The 15,508-nt window shown below is 40.1% G+C and overlaps 1 long non-coding RNA gene across 1 annotated transcript in view; it reads right to left on the bottom strand.

The window, feature by feature from the left end:
- Nucleotides 1-1,347: 1,347 nt before the first annotated feature.
- LOC142840716 (uncharacterized) overlaps nucleotides 1,348-15,508 on the bottom strand; it is a 53,693-nt gene continuing 39,532 nt past the window's right edge. The window contains exon 5 of the long non-coding RNA XR_012908958.1: nucleotides 1,348-4,863. This is a non-coding gene — a long non-coding RNA (uncharacterized LOC142840716). The remainder of the gene's footprint in view (nucleotides 4,864-15,508) is intronic.

The following is a 15,508-nucleotide window of genomic DNA, read 5'->3' as shown; positions in this document are numbered from 1 at the left end:
CTCAGAAATTGTCTGAAGCTTTGCCTTCAGCCACATCACCCACATCCTCTAGGGATGCTCGTCTATGGGCCTGTGCAACATCATTGCCTCCCAAATGACCAAGATATTGAAGCACCCCTGTTTTCCCAACTCTCCCAGGACAAAGTCCTTTCTGTGGTCATAGATCTTACACTTTATCTTCATGGAGAGTGGCCAAGATCCTAGCCTATCTGCTATTTGAAAACAATACGACAGTGGGTTTCAACCCTCCTCATGCTGTGATCATTTAGCAAAATTTCTCATGTTCTAGTGAACACTGACCGTAAAAGTGTTTTCATTGGAGCATCCTAACTACAGTTTTGTTGTTGTTATGAATCATAATATAAATTGCATTGCTTCAGATGGTCTTTGGGAGGGTCACTTCCCACTGCTTGAGAACACCTTCCCTAAGAAAATGTCTCTATTGAATTTCACAGCACCAAGTCAGGTGAGAGTCCAGATCCCATGATTTCTTAGACATTCTCTTTGATACCATGTTTATGTAATCTGCACACCAACACAGTCTGCAGAGGGACTAATAATCCGGCAATTATCCCACTACCTTAAACTCTTAGGCCAAGCTGGAATATTGAAGATGCATGGCTACATCTCATGGATTCTTGTCAATGGTCTGGATTTCTTAGAATGTGACCATAACACGCATGTATGTGGCACTAAGGGACTGTGCAAAATCCTGTATGAGTCACCATCAGAAATGCCACAGTCACACTATTTACTGTAGAGGGATTTCTAGGAAGTGCTGCTGTCATATAGAATACATGTATTGTATAGAATACATTTCAGTTCAACCATAGAGTCTTCTAGTAATGGATCCTCCCACACTGGCTCACACCCTTAGTTCTCACTGGGGCTGTCCTCTAGACATTCAAGCCATGAGCAGTCAGTGCCACATGTCCACATCTTCTCACAGTGTCATAGGCCCAGGTCTCAGTGATTGCCCATATCTTGTGGTCCATTCCAGCAAAGTGAGGATCCCAGAACTGCCTTCACAGGCCAGGTTTCCATTCTCCCAGTCTAGATGGCTATGCACACCATGGGCACTAGACCAGCAAGGGGAGAGCTCTAGTCACAAACATGGCTTCCCCTGAACAGAACACAAAGCAGAGCTGAAGAACCAGGTTCTGTAGGCCAGTCCAGTATGATGACGCAAGTGCATATGATTGCAGGCCACCAGCACAGGGCAGGGCCTTTCCTTGGTGTCACAACATGTGCTCAGCCAAGCCAGCTTTGAACCTGGTTCCTCTCATGCTCATGCATTTCCCCTCAGCAGCCTTTGTTGGGTCCCACAACTCCCCTTCCATCCCAAAATAGGCACAGACACATTTTCATCCTCCATTTCCCTGTCTATCTCTAGGTGGCCCAATGGTGTTGCACAATTTTTTGAACCTTACCACTTAGTTGGGGCATTTATGGCACCACTGTCACCAAAATTGACTATTTAGAATCAGCTGGGATGTTTGGTTCACTGTCAGACCATCTTGAGCGATTATTTGAAGCTTTGCCCTCACCTCTGGCATTCACCTCCTCTAGGGATCCCTGTCTATGGTCCAGAAGTCTGTGCAACACCAAAGCCCCCTGAGTCACCAAGATATTCAACCATCACCATTGTCTCCACTCTCCAGGACAGAAACCTTGTTGTGTACCTAGGCCTAATAGTATCCAATCCTGGGGAGCACAAGCTCTAACACGCCTATTTTAAAACACGTGCAAGTGGATTTAATCTTCATAATTCTTTGACCCTTTAATAGAGTTCCTCATGTTGTTTTTATCAGTAACCATGCAATTATTTTTGTTGAGACTTCCTCAATGTTATTTTGCTACTCATGAATTTTAATGTAAATATCTGATGATCTTTGAGTATTACTATCCCCATGTTGAGAACCTCTGCAGTCATAAGAGGTCTCTGTTGCTTTCTTTGCACAGCCCCAAACCAGGTGAGTCTTTCTGATCATATCATTTCTCAGCCTCTCATACACAAAGGCCTAACTGATGTAATCTATACTCCAACCCAGCTATGAATGTCACCAATAACCCAGAATCTCTAATCCCTGCACTCCTAGGCCTAGCCTGAACCTAGTCATTTGCATGCCACCTCTTCATAGATTTCTGTCATAAGTGTCTCGCCTTCTTACAATGTGCCCATCCTTCACATCTATTTGGTATCCAATTACAAAATCCCATCTGCTGACTACGTCACATGACAGTCACTATGCTTCATTGGGACTCACAGAAAGTGCTGGGGTCAAGCAGTCCACATACCAGCTTAGCCATGGAGTATTCTTAGACTTTATCCAGCCACACTGCCACATGCTCTTTGACCTAGCTCAAGTCATCCTCCATATAAAACAAGCCAAGATAGCTGAGTGCCTTGGCCCTAAGCTCCTCACACTATCCAATCTCCCAGGAATCCCTGGTCTCCCACGGATATATGTAGTTCTCACCCTTCATTAAAGAAGCTTTTTTTTTAAAAGAAGAGGAAACTAAAGAGATCCACAACAGGTCTAAATATGGAGAAAAGTAACCAACTGATACATCTATAATTAATCAGGGAAGATTGCAGAAGAGGAACTGGAAAGAATATAAGAGCCAGAATACTAGGATGCCTGTTGCTAGAGGGTATCTTCTACATATGACAGGGATAACATACCCATGAAATCTCAACAATACGGTTGCCTGCACAAGAACTCCATAATGACCATATAAGTTGGCATGCCAACCTGGATGGGGGAAATTTCACAAGGTCCCATCTTTAGATAAAGAACTACAGGCAATTAATGGCTTCTGAGACAGGGAAAACAAGAAAGAATATCGATGTCTATTACTTGACATAAAATGATTATGGAATATATCAACAAAGTTTAGATTAAAAGAAACAGAGACCATGCAAAATGAAGGAAAGTTATTAGACTTTTTAAGTATTATACTTTTAAAATTCTAGGATGAAAGGACACAACTATTGAACTGAAAATATGCAATATCCTTCAAAATGGGGAAGTTGAGCTTGGTGGTGTACATCTTTACTCCCAGTGCCTGAGAGGCAGAGGCAGGTGGATCTCTCTAAGTTCAAAGTCAACCTGACCTACATAGTGAGTTCTAGGCCATGTGATCTACACTATAATACCCTGTCCCAAAATAAAAATAAATAAATATAAATGAAGAAGAATGAGTCAAAGGCAAGTGAGAGATTAGTGGTCCCAATACTCTCTCCAAAGGCCAAACAACATAGGTCCATGGGTCAAACTTGTCTCAGTCTCTGAGGATTGAGCCTCCACTTCATTTTCAGAGGCCAGGCTTCTCTCTCCCAGTAGGTCTACAGGCACACTATTAAACCCAAGAAAATAACTTCTCAAACTCTAGGACAGAATGAAGTCAGACTTACTTGGTGTATTGGATTTGCTTGGGCTGTCACCCTTTTATGTTTCTATGGTCTACTACTTTCCTCTCTACTCTGTCCTAAAAAACTTTGAAATGTATAGATTCATGGATTTACAACTTAGGAGGCATTTGTGCTGGGGATCAAATCCAGGCAAGTGTTTGCATACACTAAACAAGTTCTCTACCACTGAATGGTAGTCCAACTTCTAAAGAAAATGTTTCTTGAGACAGAACCTTTTTTTGAATTACTTTCTGATTGACTATAGATGTGATGAGACTAACTGCTTGCATTCCTGCCTTGACTTCCTGGAAATAATGGACCGGGAACTGTAAGCCAGGTAAAGCTTCTCTCCCTAGAGTTGCTTTTGGACAGGTTGTTTTATCACAGAAGCAAAAATGAAACTAGAACACCAGACCTGTCTGAATGTGGCCCCTTTAATTTAATTCACTTATTCTGATTCTAATGGCTAATAATAGCTATAGGTCAGGATAAAAGGGTCTAAGCTACCTGTCATGACCTTACAGATGCTTTACAATCTTGAAGTGGTCTGAGAACTCCTCTAAAAAAATGGGATACCTGGACTACCAACACGGACAGGGTATCACTGTTGGAAAAAGAAGTATCAAAACTACTACTAGCCTGATCTTACTAAATAAATTAATGAAGACCAAAGAGATGTGGTGACTGACTGACCTATATCTAAGTGGGGCATAGAGAAACTGAAATTGAAACCAATTATTTTCTTTTAATTGAGCTTTCTTTCTCTCCACTACATGGAATGTGTCACACCATCCTCCCTCACTATTATGAGAGTATACTTAGCCTCAATATATTGTTAAAGCTCTCATAACTGATAGAATCTGTTATATATGAAGTTCTGTGATATATTCATTCTTCATTTCAAGAAACACACAATGAAAATGTGCTCTGTTGTACACCCTAAACTAGATGTGGAATTGTGTTAGGTATTCAAGAGAATCACTAATGAGAAATTCTCTCCTTTTTTTCATTTCCTTCTTTCGTGTGTGTGTGTGCGTGTGTGTTGTGTTAGGGGCGGTGGTACTGAGGGCCTTCTGAACACCAGGCAAGTGTTCCTCACCCCTGAATGATTCTTCTTCAATACATATCTAGAAGTAAAACCTAGATTTTTTTCTAATTAAAAATCATTTTATTTTGCTTGTTTGTTTGTGGGAGGAGCCACATGTGGAGGTCAGAGGATATTATGTGGCATTTGGTTCTTTCCTTCTACCATATGGGTCCTAAGGACTGAACTCAGGTCAGCAGGCTTAGTATCAAGCACTGTTACCCACCTGAGCCATCTTGTCAGTCCCAACCTGAATTTTTCTAAAAGACCCAGAATTCTTCATTTGAAAAGGGTTGTAGGAAACCACATTATCCATTTCCTTTCCCTCAAGAGTTGTGCCCAGTTTGAGTCAGTAAAACCAGACCTAAAAGAACAGAGCACGGAAGGACTTATTCGATGTATATGTCTATCTATGAAGGGGGGGACAAGACACATTTTTAATTAACTCAGTAACTCCAAAAGGTAGATCTTATTATCTCTACAATCAAGGAAATCAATCTGTAAAAAATTAAATATGTTACCCATGATCATAATAAGTTTCTGAGCTGAGCTAATGTTTGAACTCATACACTCTGGTGTCAAAATTTCCAGTATTTTAAAATTAAATTTTCACTTAGCATATACAGTAATGGCATCATTATGGCATTTTTTTTATAAGCATTATGCTTTGTTCTTATTTGTTCCCATCCCTACCTTCCCTACCCCTTGTTCCCTGCCCACTCTGGCCGGTTCTCTTCCTTTCCCCTCATGGTTCGCCTATTCTGATTTTTTTAATCACATGTATTCCATTATGCTCTCTTCCAACCCCCTTAAGATCGCTTCATTTTGTGGCTTCTACATTCTTTTATAACTATTAGGCATATTCCCAAAATGTCTATATATAAAGTGGACAACAAAGGGAATTTAAGAGGAAGGAAAGAAAGTAGAACACCAGCTAATTTCCCTCTAAGCTCATAGACCTTATCACATCCTGTGACGCAGGGAAAGCCTGAGTTTTCACAAGGAAGAGATTAAACTTGTACTCTTATTAGAGTCTTTTCAAGGGTAGCAGAATTCAAAGTGTTTAGTTTTTTAAGTATTTTTTTTTTGGTCTTTTTAATTTCATCTCAGCTAGACAGAAAATGGAAAAATTGTAGGGCTTTATGTTCCAAAACTGTTACTCATACTAGCTCCACCCCCACTGCCACTGCCACCCCCATAATACAACAGTCCAAGAAATAATGCAATGTACCTTTTGGGAAAAGTGACTTTATAGTTGTTTTGGATCCTAAGAAATATCCTTTTCTTGTCTGATGATTTCTCACCTTAACTTCCAAGCAAAGTGTTTCCTAATGCAATACTTCTGCTAGGGAAAACTACTTCCCAGTCCTGCCCAGTCTCCAGTGGATAGTAATACTGGAAACCTCCATGGCTCTTCCAGCAAATGGGACAGAGGCGGGCTACCTGGTCAATGGCTTCTGCGATAAGGTTTCTGGGAAAGATGTTATTCTGCAGGAACACAGCTTTCAGACCTGCCTCCTGTCACGGTGGTAAGGGTAAATGTTGGAGGAATAGATGGAAGAGGGTGGACAGAATGAAGACAAGGTATATGAATGTTCCAAGTAGAGGGAGAAGAACATCCTGGGTAACTCTTTTGTCTTGCTCCCAAGTAATAATATCTTAAAATAATTGCAGAGACTCTGATTCGTTGGATATATTGTATGAGATGTCACTACAGAACTTAGCCATCTATCTCAAAAGCTTCAGGTATTTATCTTGCCTTGCCTTTCTTGCTAGGCAGAGAACACTAGAAGAGAATAGGTCTGCCATATTACGGTGCTAGCCTTTTGGTAAAACTTTACATAAGGTTTTGTTAACTGTGAGTCATTCCTCCATTGCCAAAAAGTTCTTTACCTGGCTAAATCTATAGTCTTCTTGGATGCCAACAAAGACCAGGTCCCTTCAGCTGGTCTTCCTGGTTGGACTTTGACTAGGAGTTCAGTAATGTTCAATCATGCTACAGTAATTTCTTGTGACTCAGCCTCCTGAGGAGCCATCAGATGGGATGAGCCTCTGGTAAAAGCCTGAGAGTGAGTAATTCCAACATGCTTATCCTTACTAACTAACCCTGTAAGTAATCTATCCACACCCTGAAGCAAACGTTTCCATTTGTCTGGCATGATCTGGCAAAGCTACATTTTCATTTTTAAGGAGAAAAGGAGTATCAGTAAGCGGCTTCATGGTTTTGAACAAGTTCAGGAGGGAAGAAACCTAAGCCTCATAGCAGAGACGTATAGAGAAACTAGAGGCAGAAGATTTCAGCCGCTGTCATGGCAAACACAGAATGCATTTGAAGGAATAAGGTGGGGGAAGTCCGAAAAAAATGACAAGGACTAAAAAAAGGTTTCATCAGTTGTTTGCTTGTCAGACAGCCCAAGAAATGACTTTGAATTTGGGGAGCTAAATTTCTGCCTCTAATATTTCTACACAATTCCAAAATGCTTGTTCTATATATCAAACCTCACATGTAGTTTAAAGAGTAGAAAGATAGGACTAGAAAACTTCTTTTTGCAACATCAAAAAAATGTGAAGACTAAGGCCCAGGTCTTCCATTATGAGTTCAAGATGAAACATGAAGCATTCAAGATGCAAATGTAAAGTTCGGTTGCATGAACAAAAGCATAATGTTCATCAGTGAGCCAGTATTTATATTCTAGTCTAAGCTGTTAAGGCCACAAGTATGCTGGGTATGGGAGCATCTCCTATAATCCCAGCATTGGCAGAATCTGAGGGGCGAAGCCAGAAAGATCAGGAGTACACAGTCAGCCTTGGGTACACAGGGAGTTTGAGGCCCGCCTAATACATATAAGATCTATCTCATAAGAATATAAGAGAGAAGGAGGGAGGGAGGGGAGAGAGAAAGACAAGGAAAGATGATACTTGATATCAACTGTTTACTGCTAGATATCATACTTCACAAACAACAAAACCAATTCAAAGTGGAATCCCCGACTTTAAAAGCCAAGATAACAGGAACACAGAGTTACAGACAAGCCCACCTGGGAGAACTAAGAAACATACTGCTGCCTGAATACAGCTGATCTTGTCTGATCGTGGAAGCTAAGTTAGGTGGGCCTGTTCAGCACTTGGATGAGAGAAACTGTTGTGGCCAGAACCAACCATGACAATTGAGTTTTACCCAGTAACTTATGGCCTGTCCTTTAATTTAGTCTCAGCTAGACATAAAATGGAAGAGAATACAAATGAAGATGAGGCAGAAACAGATGGGTACTTCAGAGGAAAAGCATTATCAAGCCAACATTCACTGTCCCTTTAAGGTTTTCCAGGGCAAGAAGAAGCAGCACTCTTCCCTCTGTCTTCAGTGGACTCACAACATGAAGAAACCACACTAATCTATAAAAAATTGCATCCTCAAAAGTCCTTGACTCTACTAACCCTTCTAGTCAGTCTCTTTCTTGATGTTCCACAGAATTGAGCATGGAAGAGTCTACACAAAGATACTCCAAGCGAGTCAAGAAGTTTGATGTGGGTATGCTTGTTTTCCCAAGAAAAGATTAGTTTGCTAATCTCTATTAATGAGTCAGGCAGACCTTACTAGGAAGTCCTAAATGAAGTTACACTCTTCTCCAAGCTGTATTCTCAGTTTGCAACACCTATCCCAATTAAGTTCTATTTCTTCGCCATTGTTATAAATTCCCTAAATTTATTTCTCATTCTGTTATGCAAAACCTCTCAGAATTTTGTTTAAATATCTGTCTAATCATACTTTTAAGACCTTCAGTGAAAAACTTCTTTTATATTTGTCTTTCTGGCCACAAGGGCCTCTCTTTTGAATCTTCTCTTACTTGCTGGATTGTATTATACAATCCTTCTACAATGTCTCTCACTACTGCTACTTTCGTTGTCCCTCTTCTTACATTATTTTTATTTTTCAGGACCAATACGCTATTCCCAAAGCACAGTAACATAGCTCTTCATCTATGCCTGCCTATACTAGATACCCCAAAGATAGCTGTACCCTTTACTTGTTACTTGGTAGATGTTACCTTCTGTCTTTCTTTGTCTTCCTATCATCACAATCAATGCTGACTGTTTCAATAGGTCAGAGACATAGTAGGGAATAAGCCTGTGTTTTCTAGAGAACTGCTCATTTCAAATACCCACCTAAATTTTCAGATGGCATGTTCTAATTTTTGTTTGGAAAATATGGTCACCATAAGTGTAAGGTATCCATGAAAAATACATAGTACATAGGTCCATGTAATTCAGTTTGAGAGACAAAATGTCCTTAAAGTTCTAGAGGCATTCAAAGACAATACACCAGAGAGGACCAATACATAGACAAGTTTTAACAGATCGAGTTGAGTTGGGCCTTGGGAGATATCTGGATACAGTATGCATGAGATTTGGGGTCAGGGTCATCATCTCAGCAAATTAAAAAGCCATTTGTATGAGTATAAAATATTGCTAAGCTGCATCTTATGACATTGTCCAGTTTCTTGGCACCAATACTGGATGCTGAGATCAGTTGTCAAAAGACTTTGCCCAATCTCTTGGTATCTCTTGACCCCACACCCCACATAGCTAGCTCATTCCCTGACTTCATCTGAGTGGCTTCCTAGGATGGTCCATTTCCACTAGTCAATTAGAAGTCAAGCAAATTCACTTAACTATATACATCAAAGAATCCCAACCAGTAACTTGATATGATTATAACACTCAAGGCCCAAACTCATTCAAACATTTTACTTTCATCTCTTAATTGATTTAGAGTAGTTACCTAGATATAATATACATCAGTGCTGATGTAAACCAATAGGAAGATTATTTCAAAATAGTAAATGAAAATAGATAAATTCAGATAGTAATCAAGTACATAGATTAAACAATTACATTATATATATATATCATTATATATATATAATGATATATATATATATATCAAGTTCCATTAGTTGATAAGTGAACAAGGCAAGAAAATTTCATGACAGAGTAAGATTGGTAGAAATGATTAAGTTTCTTTGACATGACTTACGAAAGCCCAAAGGAATTAGAATATTAAAAACTGGTTGGAAGTGAGCTGGGGAAAAGGCAATGAAGCTTTGCCTAAACTTTTCATGAAGGAATAATAAAATTTATACAGGGCCTTGACTCACCTGACAAGTACAATTGCCTTTACTCTTCATTGTTTTTTTCTAATGCCTCTTAAAATAAGCATGTCCAAAACCTTGTATCACCAAATTACTGGCAAAAATTGCAGAAATTCTTGGAAACAATGAAAATCAACTAGTACTACTACTATAATTATTAACATCTAGACAAATTAACAGATAAATAAGTAAAATTGATTACAAAAAAAGTCACGCTACAGAGGAATGGATAGTTAGCATCTTGAAGGCTATTTCAGGTATCTTGCTAGCTGCATATATGTTACAGGCATTGTGAACAATTTCTAGGAATGACTTATGAACGTTAAACACATTGCCTAGGAATTGTTTACAATTCCTGATTTAACATTCTTCTGCAAAAGAAATACAAGTTAATTTGATCATACACTGGCTTTAGGGTAGAAGGCAGTATTTCTGCAGGCCTGCTGTGTAATGGGAAAATTTACTTTTATATATATAAAAAGACAATGGCTTCAAAGACTCACATGCAGAAGACTATGCATGAACAGACTAAAAATAGCTAAGAGCAAAGAAAAATTCCTTTCATTAAAATGAATTAATTGTATGACAGTCATAAATCCAAACATATAGTGCATAAATATTTCAATAATTGAATTAAGAATTTAAGTCTACATTTCTTTCTTTTCACTTTTTTGAATAAATTAGGTACTAGCAATGTTTGTTTTTAATAGATCAGGATTTGCACACTCAGATATGTACAGAACTGTCTGAAATAGTCCTTCTGAGGATATGTTCTGATGTTGCCATTGTTGAGAGTATTTTTGAAACCCTGCTCTGAGAACTGCCTTCTGAGCCAGTTTGTGAGACAATAACACAATCACATTGGTTTTTGTCACATTTCAAAACTTACTTTCAACAAAGTAAGTACACAATTTGTATCAACTAGACTAATCTTAGAAATCAAAATGCAATTACATTGTTACTAAAGCCCTGTCCCAGGCCTCCCTTATAATCTTTGCTCAGGATGGATGCAGGACAGTCCCTCATTCTCTACCCAAGTATCCTAAAAGGCATGTCCACTTGAGAAGGACTGACTAAAATTTGTTCCAAAAGTCCAGACTAAACTTTGCAATGAACTTTCATGGCATACTATGTTTGGCCAGACTAGGTGGCTGGACTGTAAGCTTCACAACAGCAGTTCCATGCCTTATTGGTAGCACCTACAGCCATGTTTTGGATGTTGTCATTGCACAATAAATACCTGTTGAATGGTAGGTGGGTGGATGTGGGGGAAGGTGCTAATGGATGTATGGATAGATGGAAAAACTTCCTTAAAGAGTTACTATGGATCCATCTTGGGATGCAGCTCTGTGATAGAGCACTTGCCTAGCATACACAAGTCCCTGGTATCATATCCTCAGCATAGGAGTAAAATAAAATAGCTATCCTGGCACAGCAAGTATTAATGGAGGAGTGAAATACAAATGATAGCTATATGGAAAGTTTTAATTCTGGCAGTGGTATGGGAAGTCCTGCATATGTGTTGCTTTTATTGGTTAATGAATAAAGCTGCTTTGACCTATGACAGGGCGGAATGGAGTAAGGTGAAGGAGATGCCATGTAGCCACCGAAAGAGACAGACAACCTGAAACCTTCCTGGTAAACCACAAGCCTCGTGGTAAAATATGAAATAATGGGAATGGGTTAATTTAATGTGTAAGAGATATTTAATAAGAATCCTAAGCTAATAGGCCAAGCAGTGTTTTAATTAATATAGTTTCCGTGTGATTATTTGGGTCTGGGCAGCTAGGAAACAGACCAGCAGTCTCCACCTACATAACAGTGAGCCCAGGATATCACTGTTTGCCAGTACTTACAAAGATTCTGGTGGTGGCTACAGCATACATGGGGACTGTGAGCTGGGTAGCTTAGAGCCATTAAATGAAGCTAGTCCCTTGCCTCTTTAGGATCAGTTGCTTAGGCACATTCCATTCTCAGACTAGGCCTCTGATGCAGGTCAGCTTACCTGCAAACAAGTGCCACAGGGTAACCAGTAAAACACCATTATCTAAAGTGGCTCAAACTAGGTTACATAGCACACTTGTATCCCAGAGCTTTGGTCTGGGATAAGGAAAATAAACTGTAAGAACTCTGCACTGCTCTCTTTTCCTTCCTTTCAAGTTAGATGTCCTGAGTCTTAGTCCTTGGTGTGCTTACCTTCTCCATAGCCCAGAAAAACAAAGCTGAGGCCCTCTTCAGCTCCCCATCTGATTTTGGAATAGATCCTGTCCTAGAGACAGCAGCAGCAGCAGCAGCTGCTGCTGCTGCAGTGCTGGTAATATAAAGGTAGTAGTAACAGTAAATAGTAAAGTCCTGCAGGTGATAGTGTTGACAACAGAGCTGTACTGGCCGAGTGTTTAATCCATGGTATACACTATATATGTAACATTTTAGTTCTCTTGACAAAAGTAATGACTCAGCATTGTTGCCATTAGTTTTGCAGCTAAACAAAGTGAGCCTATGATAGGTTAAGACACCAAACTAGTCAGGGGTCAAAGCCTTCGCCTGCCTGACTCTAGTGCCAGAGAGTAAATCACAATAGCATGTTGCCTCTCAGCATTATGTTCTCCCCTTGGACACATCCTTCCATGGCCAACAATAAAGATGCAAAAGAAAGCTGAACATACACCCTAGTTCAAGCCTAAAATGATTTGGTCCCACTTTATTGTATGCGATAATAGTAGCTGCAAAGCAACTGAATCCTACAGTCTGAACATCTGTTTTAAGACCTTGAGTGAGTATGTTTTTCTGGAATATCCCTTCAGAAATGTTTTTTGAACATTTGTTCAAACAAGCTGAGGTCTGGACACCCTCTGATGCCTTTCTCGATTGGTTATGCGCCAAGTATGACATGATCTTCCGCATGTGGTTTGAGTTAGGTGGAAGTGTTGCACATGCCTGGGATACTGGGCAAGCCCACTAGAGCTGCCCCTGGATGCAGACAAGGCTGACTCCAGCAGGCCCACTGAAGGGGATGGTAGATCTGTGGTGACTGGGATGGAAGCACCAGTTGGATGGGTCACCCCATAACCCCCATTGAGCTGGGCCCTTTGTATTCCAGCAATTCTTTCCCCCTTCTGCCTGGATATTTAATTGTGTTTGGGACAATTTCCAAAATATCCAGTGGTCTTCTCAAGCCGTATGACTTGAGAGAGTTTCAGAGCACTGAGCCTGAAGGACTTGTTGCTATGGTCTGGCTTTCTTGCTGCAAACCACAGGGTCTCTACCTGCTGTGCCATGAGATCATTAGGGAATTGATCAATGTCTTTGGAAAGTGCCTCCTCATGCACATAACTGGAAGGGACTATAATCCCAGACAGTTTTACAGCTTTGGCAGGATGGAGGTATACACTGAGGATAGATTGAATGTCACCTCTTGGCCTGGGTTTGTGGGAGATGGCTGAAGAGCCCATCAGCAAATCTGCCATGTGGCCAAGTCCATGTGAGTGATGGAAACATGGCTGTGGGAAGAGGCCAAGGCCAGTAATGAAGGAGGAGACACTCAAACCTATGGGGAATCCCTGAATCCCCAACATCTGTGAGAAAGATCAGATGAGGCTTGGGGGTAAAAAGCAACAAGAAGGCATCCAGCAGTTCTAAGTGCGCACAGAAAGAAGTAAAAAGATACCAGTCAGCTGTGGGCAGGGAGATCTACAGGTGTCGGGCCTGCTTGAACATTCAAGTTCAGAGGCACCACATACAGGGCAAGTGCTTCAAGACAAAAACACAATTCTTAATTAGGAGCAAGTGTTTCCTTATGTCACTATGAACTTCTGAAATTGCCTCCAAATATTCTTGAGAAAATAATCCATTCTTCCCTCTCAACGCAAAATGCATATGTACCCTGAAAATCACCTCTCCATATACTTAGTCTAACAATTCAGAGGAAGGAATGCTAAAGGTTGTGTGTGTGTGTGTGTGTGTGTGTGTGTGTTTTGATTGATTGAGGTTTAGAGAAAATGAACTGGGTAGGAGTTAATCACACATTTGAAATGAGAAGTCATGAGGGTTTACTAAAGGATGCTTTGGTGAAATGTGGAAGAGGTTGCCTATTGTGAGATGAAACTGTAAAGGAATAGTACCACAACTTGGCAACCGACTAGATTTATCAGGGTAATGGGAAAAAATGTAAATGCCATCTTTATCATTTTTAGTGATTGATAAGATAAAAGTACTGCCAGTCACAGGGACAGTGAATTCGGGAGAAGAACAGGTTTTGGCAAGAAGAGAAATGTGCTTAGGGTGCCAGACTGAGAACTATGACCCAGGAGGGAGGTCAAGACTAGAGACAGATGTCCAGGCAGCCATAGCTTACATGTTCTTTTACCTAAATCCAAACATGCTGGTTCCCATTCACTATCAGCACAGGCTGCAAACAATGGATATTTGAAAGTTCTGCCTTTCTGCTTCTCATGCTAATTTCCCCTGCTGCCCAGTTTCTTCTGCCCTCTATCTCTAGAATGTCACAATAGGGGAGCATAACTTTTCTCTTCATCTATTGCAAGCAATAACAATACATATAATATCTGTCTTGAAGAATGACTGACTCTATATTTCCAAACACATGTCATGTGTGAGTAACAGATGATCCCAACAGATTATATTAACCAGTTTCCATTTTCTTGGACGTTACTTACTTACACAGATGGAAAATTTGGTATGTATGAGAAAAACCTAGAAAGGAAGATAAGGTGAGCGCTACAGAGTTATGGTGACCATATTTTTTGAAACAAAAATTTGACACTGGTTCTTGTTGAAAAACTTGCTGAAATCTTTTCTGGTTCAATGAGGCAATTTAGGAGATACAACTGAAACAATGAAAATTGCATTTCCCAAGACACTTCAATTGTTCCCTGGGAACAATAGGACAAAATACTTATTGTGGGAAATACACAGAGTAGAATACCAATAACATGATACATGTTGTGGTTTTGTGCTTTAAAGATTTTTCTTTTATTCTTTTCATATTCTTTAACTTCCAGTCTAGATTTAACAGTCTGGGCATTTGCTCCTTCTCTAGAGAACTCAAGGGACCACAAATATACTGAAGGTCAGTGTATGAAGACACTTCAGAAATAAACTGATCTTTTGTTTGTTTCTGAGATAGAGTCTCATATATCCCAGGCTGTCCACAAACTCAAAATATAGCTGATGGTGACTTTGAACTTCTGATTCAAGATTTCCTCTACCACCCAAGAGCTAGGATTACAGACAGACATGTACCACCATGCTTTGTATAGGTGGTTTTGGTGATAGAAACTACTCTGCCAACTGAGCAATAGCATCAGCCTAAAACCACTTTTGACATTTTTTGAGATAGGGTCTTACTATGTATCCCTGGTTGTCCTGAAACTCACTTCATAGACTAGCCTCAAGTCACAGAAATCCACCTGTCTCCTGAATGCTGGGATCAAAGGTATACACTACCACATCTGGCCTCCAAACTCTTTTTTTAAGATACAAAGAAACTGAGATCCAAAACTATGAAATGGCTTGCCGAAGGTCAGAGCACAAGTCAAGGGCAGATCTAAGACTAGAATTTGGGTGCCTTATCGTGTCCTTATGAATATTCTTTTCCAAACACCAAGCTTCAATTTGGGGAGCAGCCTTTCTACTTCTTAATCTTTGCATTTTGTCCCTAACTTTTGCTTTGGAAATCCCTGGAGGAACGGGACCCACTATCAACAGGGCACAGCGCCAAAGTCAGAATAGCCATCATCTCAAGTCCCCTTGATATGCAGTAGCCCTCAACACACATTCCTCAACATCTTTCTCTTTTCTCATCTGGAACATCCACATCTCCATTACACCAAGTATCTT

The sequence above is a fragment of the Microtus pennsylvanicus genome, chromosome X (assembly GCF_037038515.1).
Source record: "Microtus pennsylvanicus isolate mMicPen1 chromosome X, mMicPen1.hap1, whole genome shotgun sequence".
Taxonomy (NCBI): domain Eukaryota; kingdom Metazoa; phylum Chordata; class Mammalia; order Rodentia; family Cricetidae; genus Microtus; species Microtus pennsylvanicus.
The sequence above is the reverse complement of the archived record's forward strand: the minus strand, read 5'-3'. Positions and strand labels throughout refer to the sequence as shown.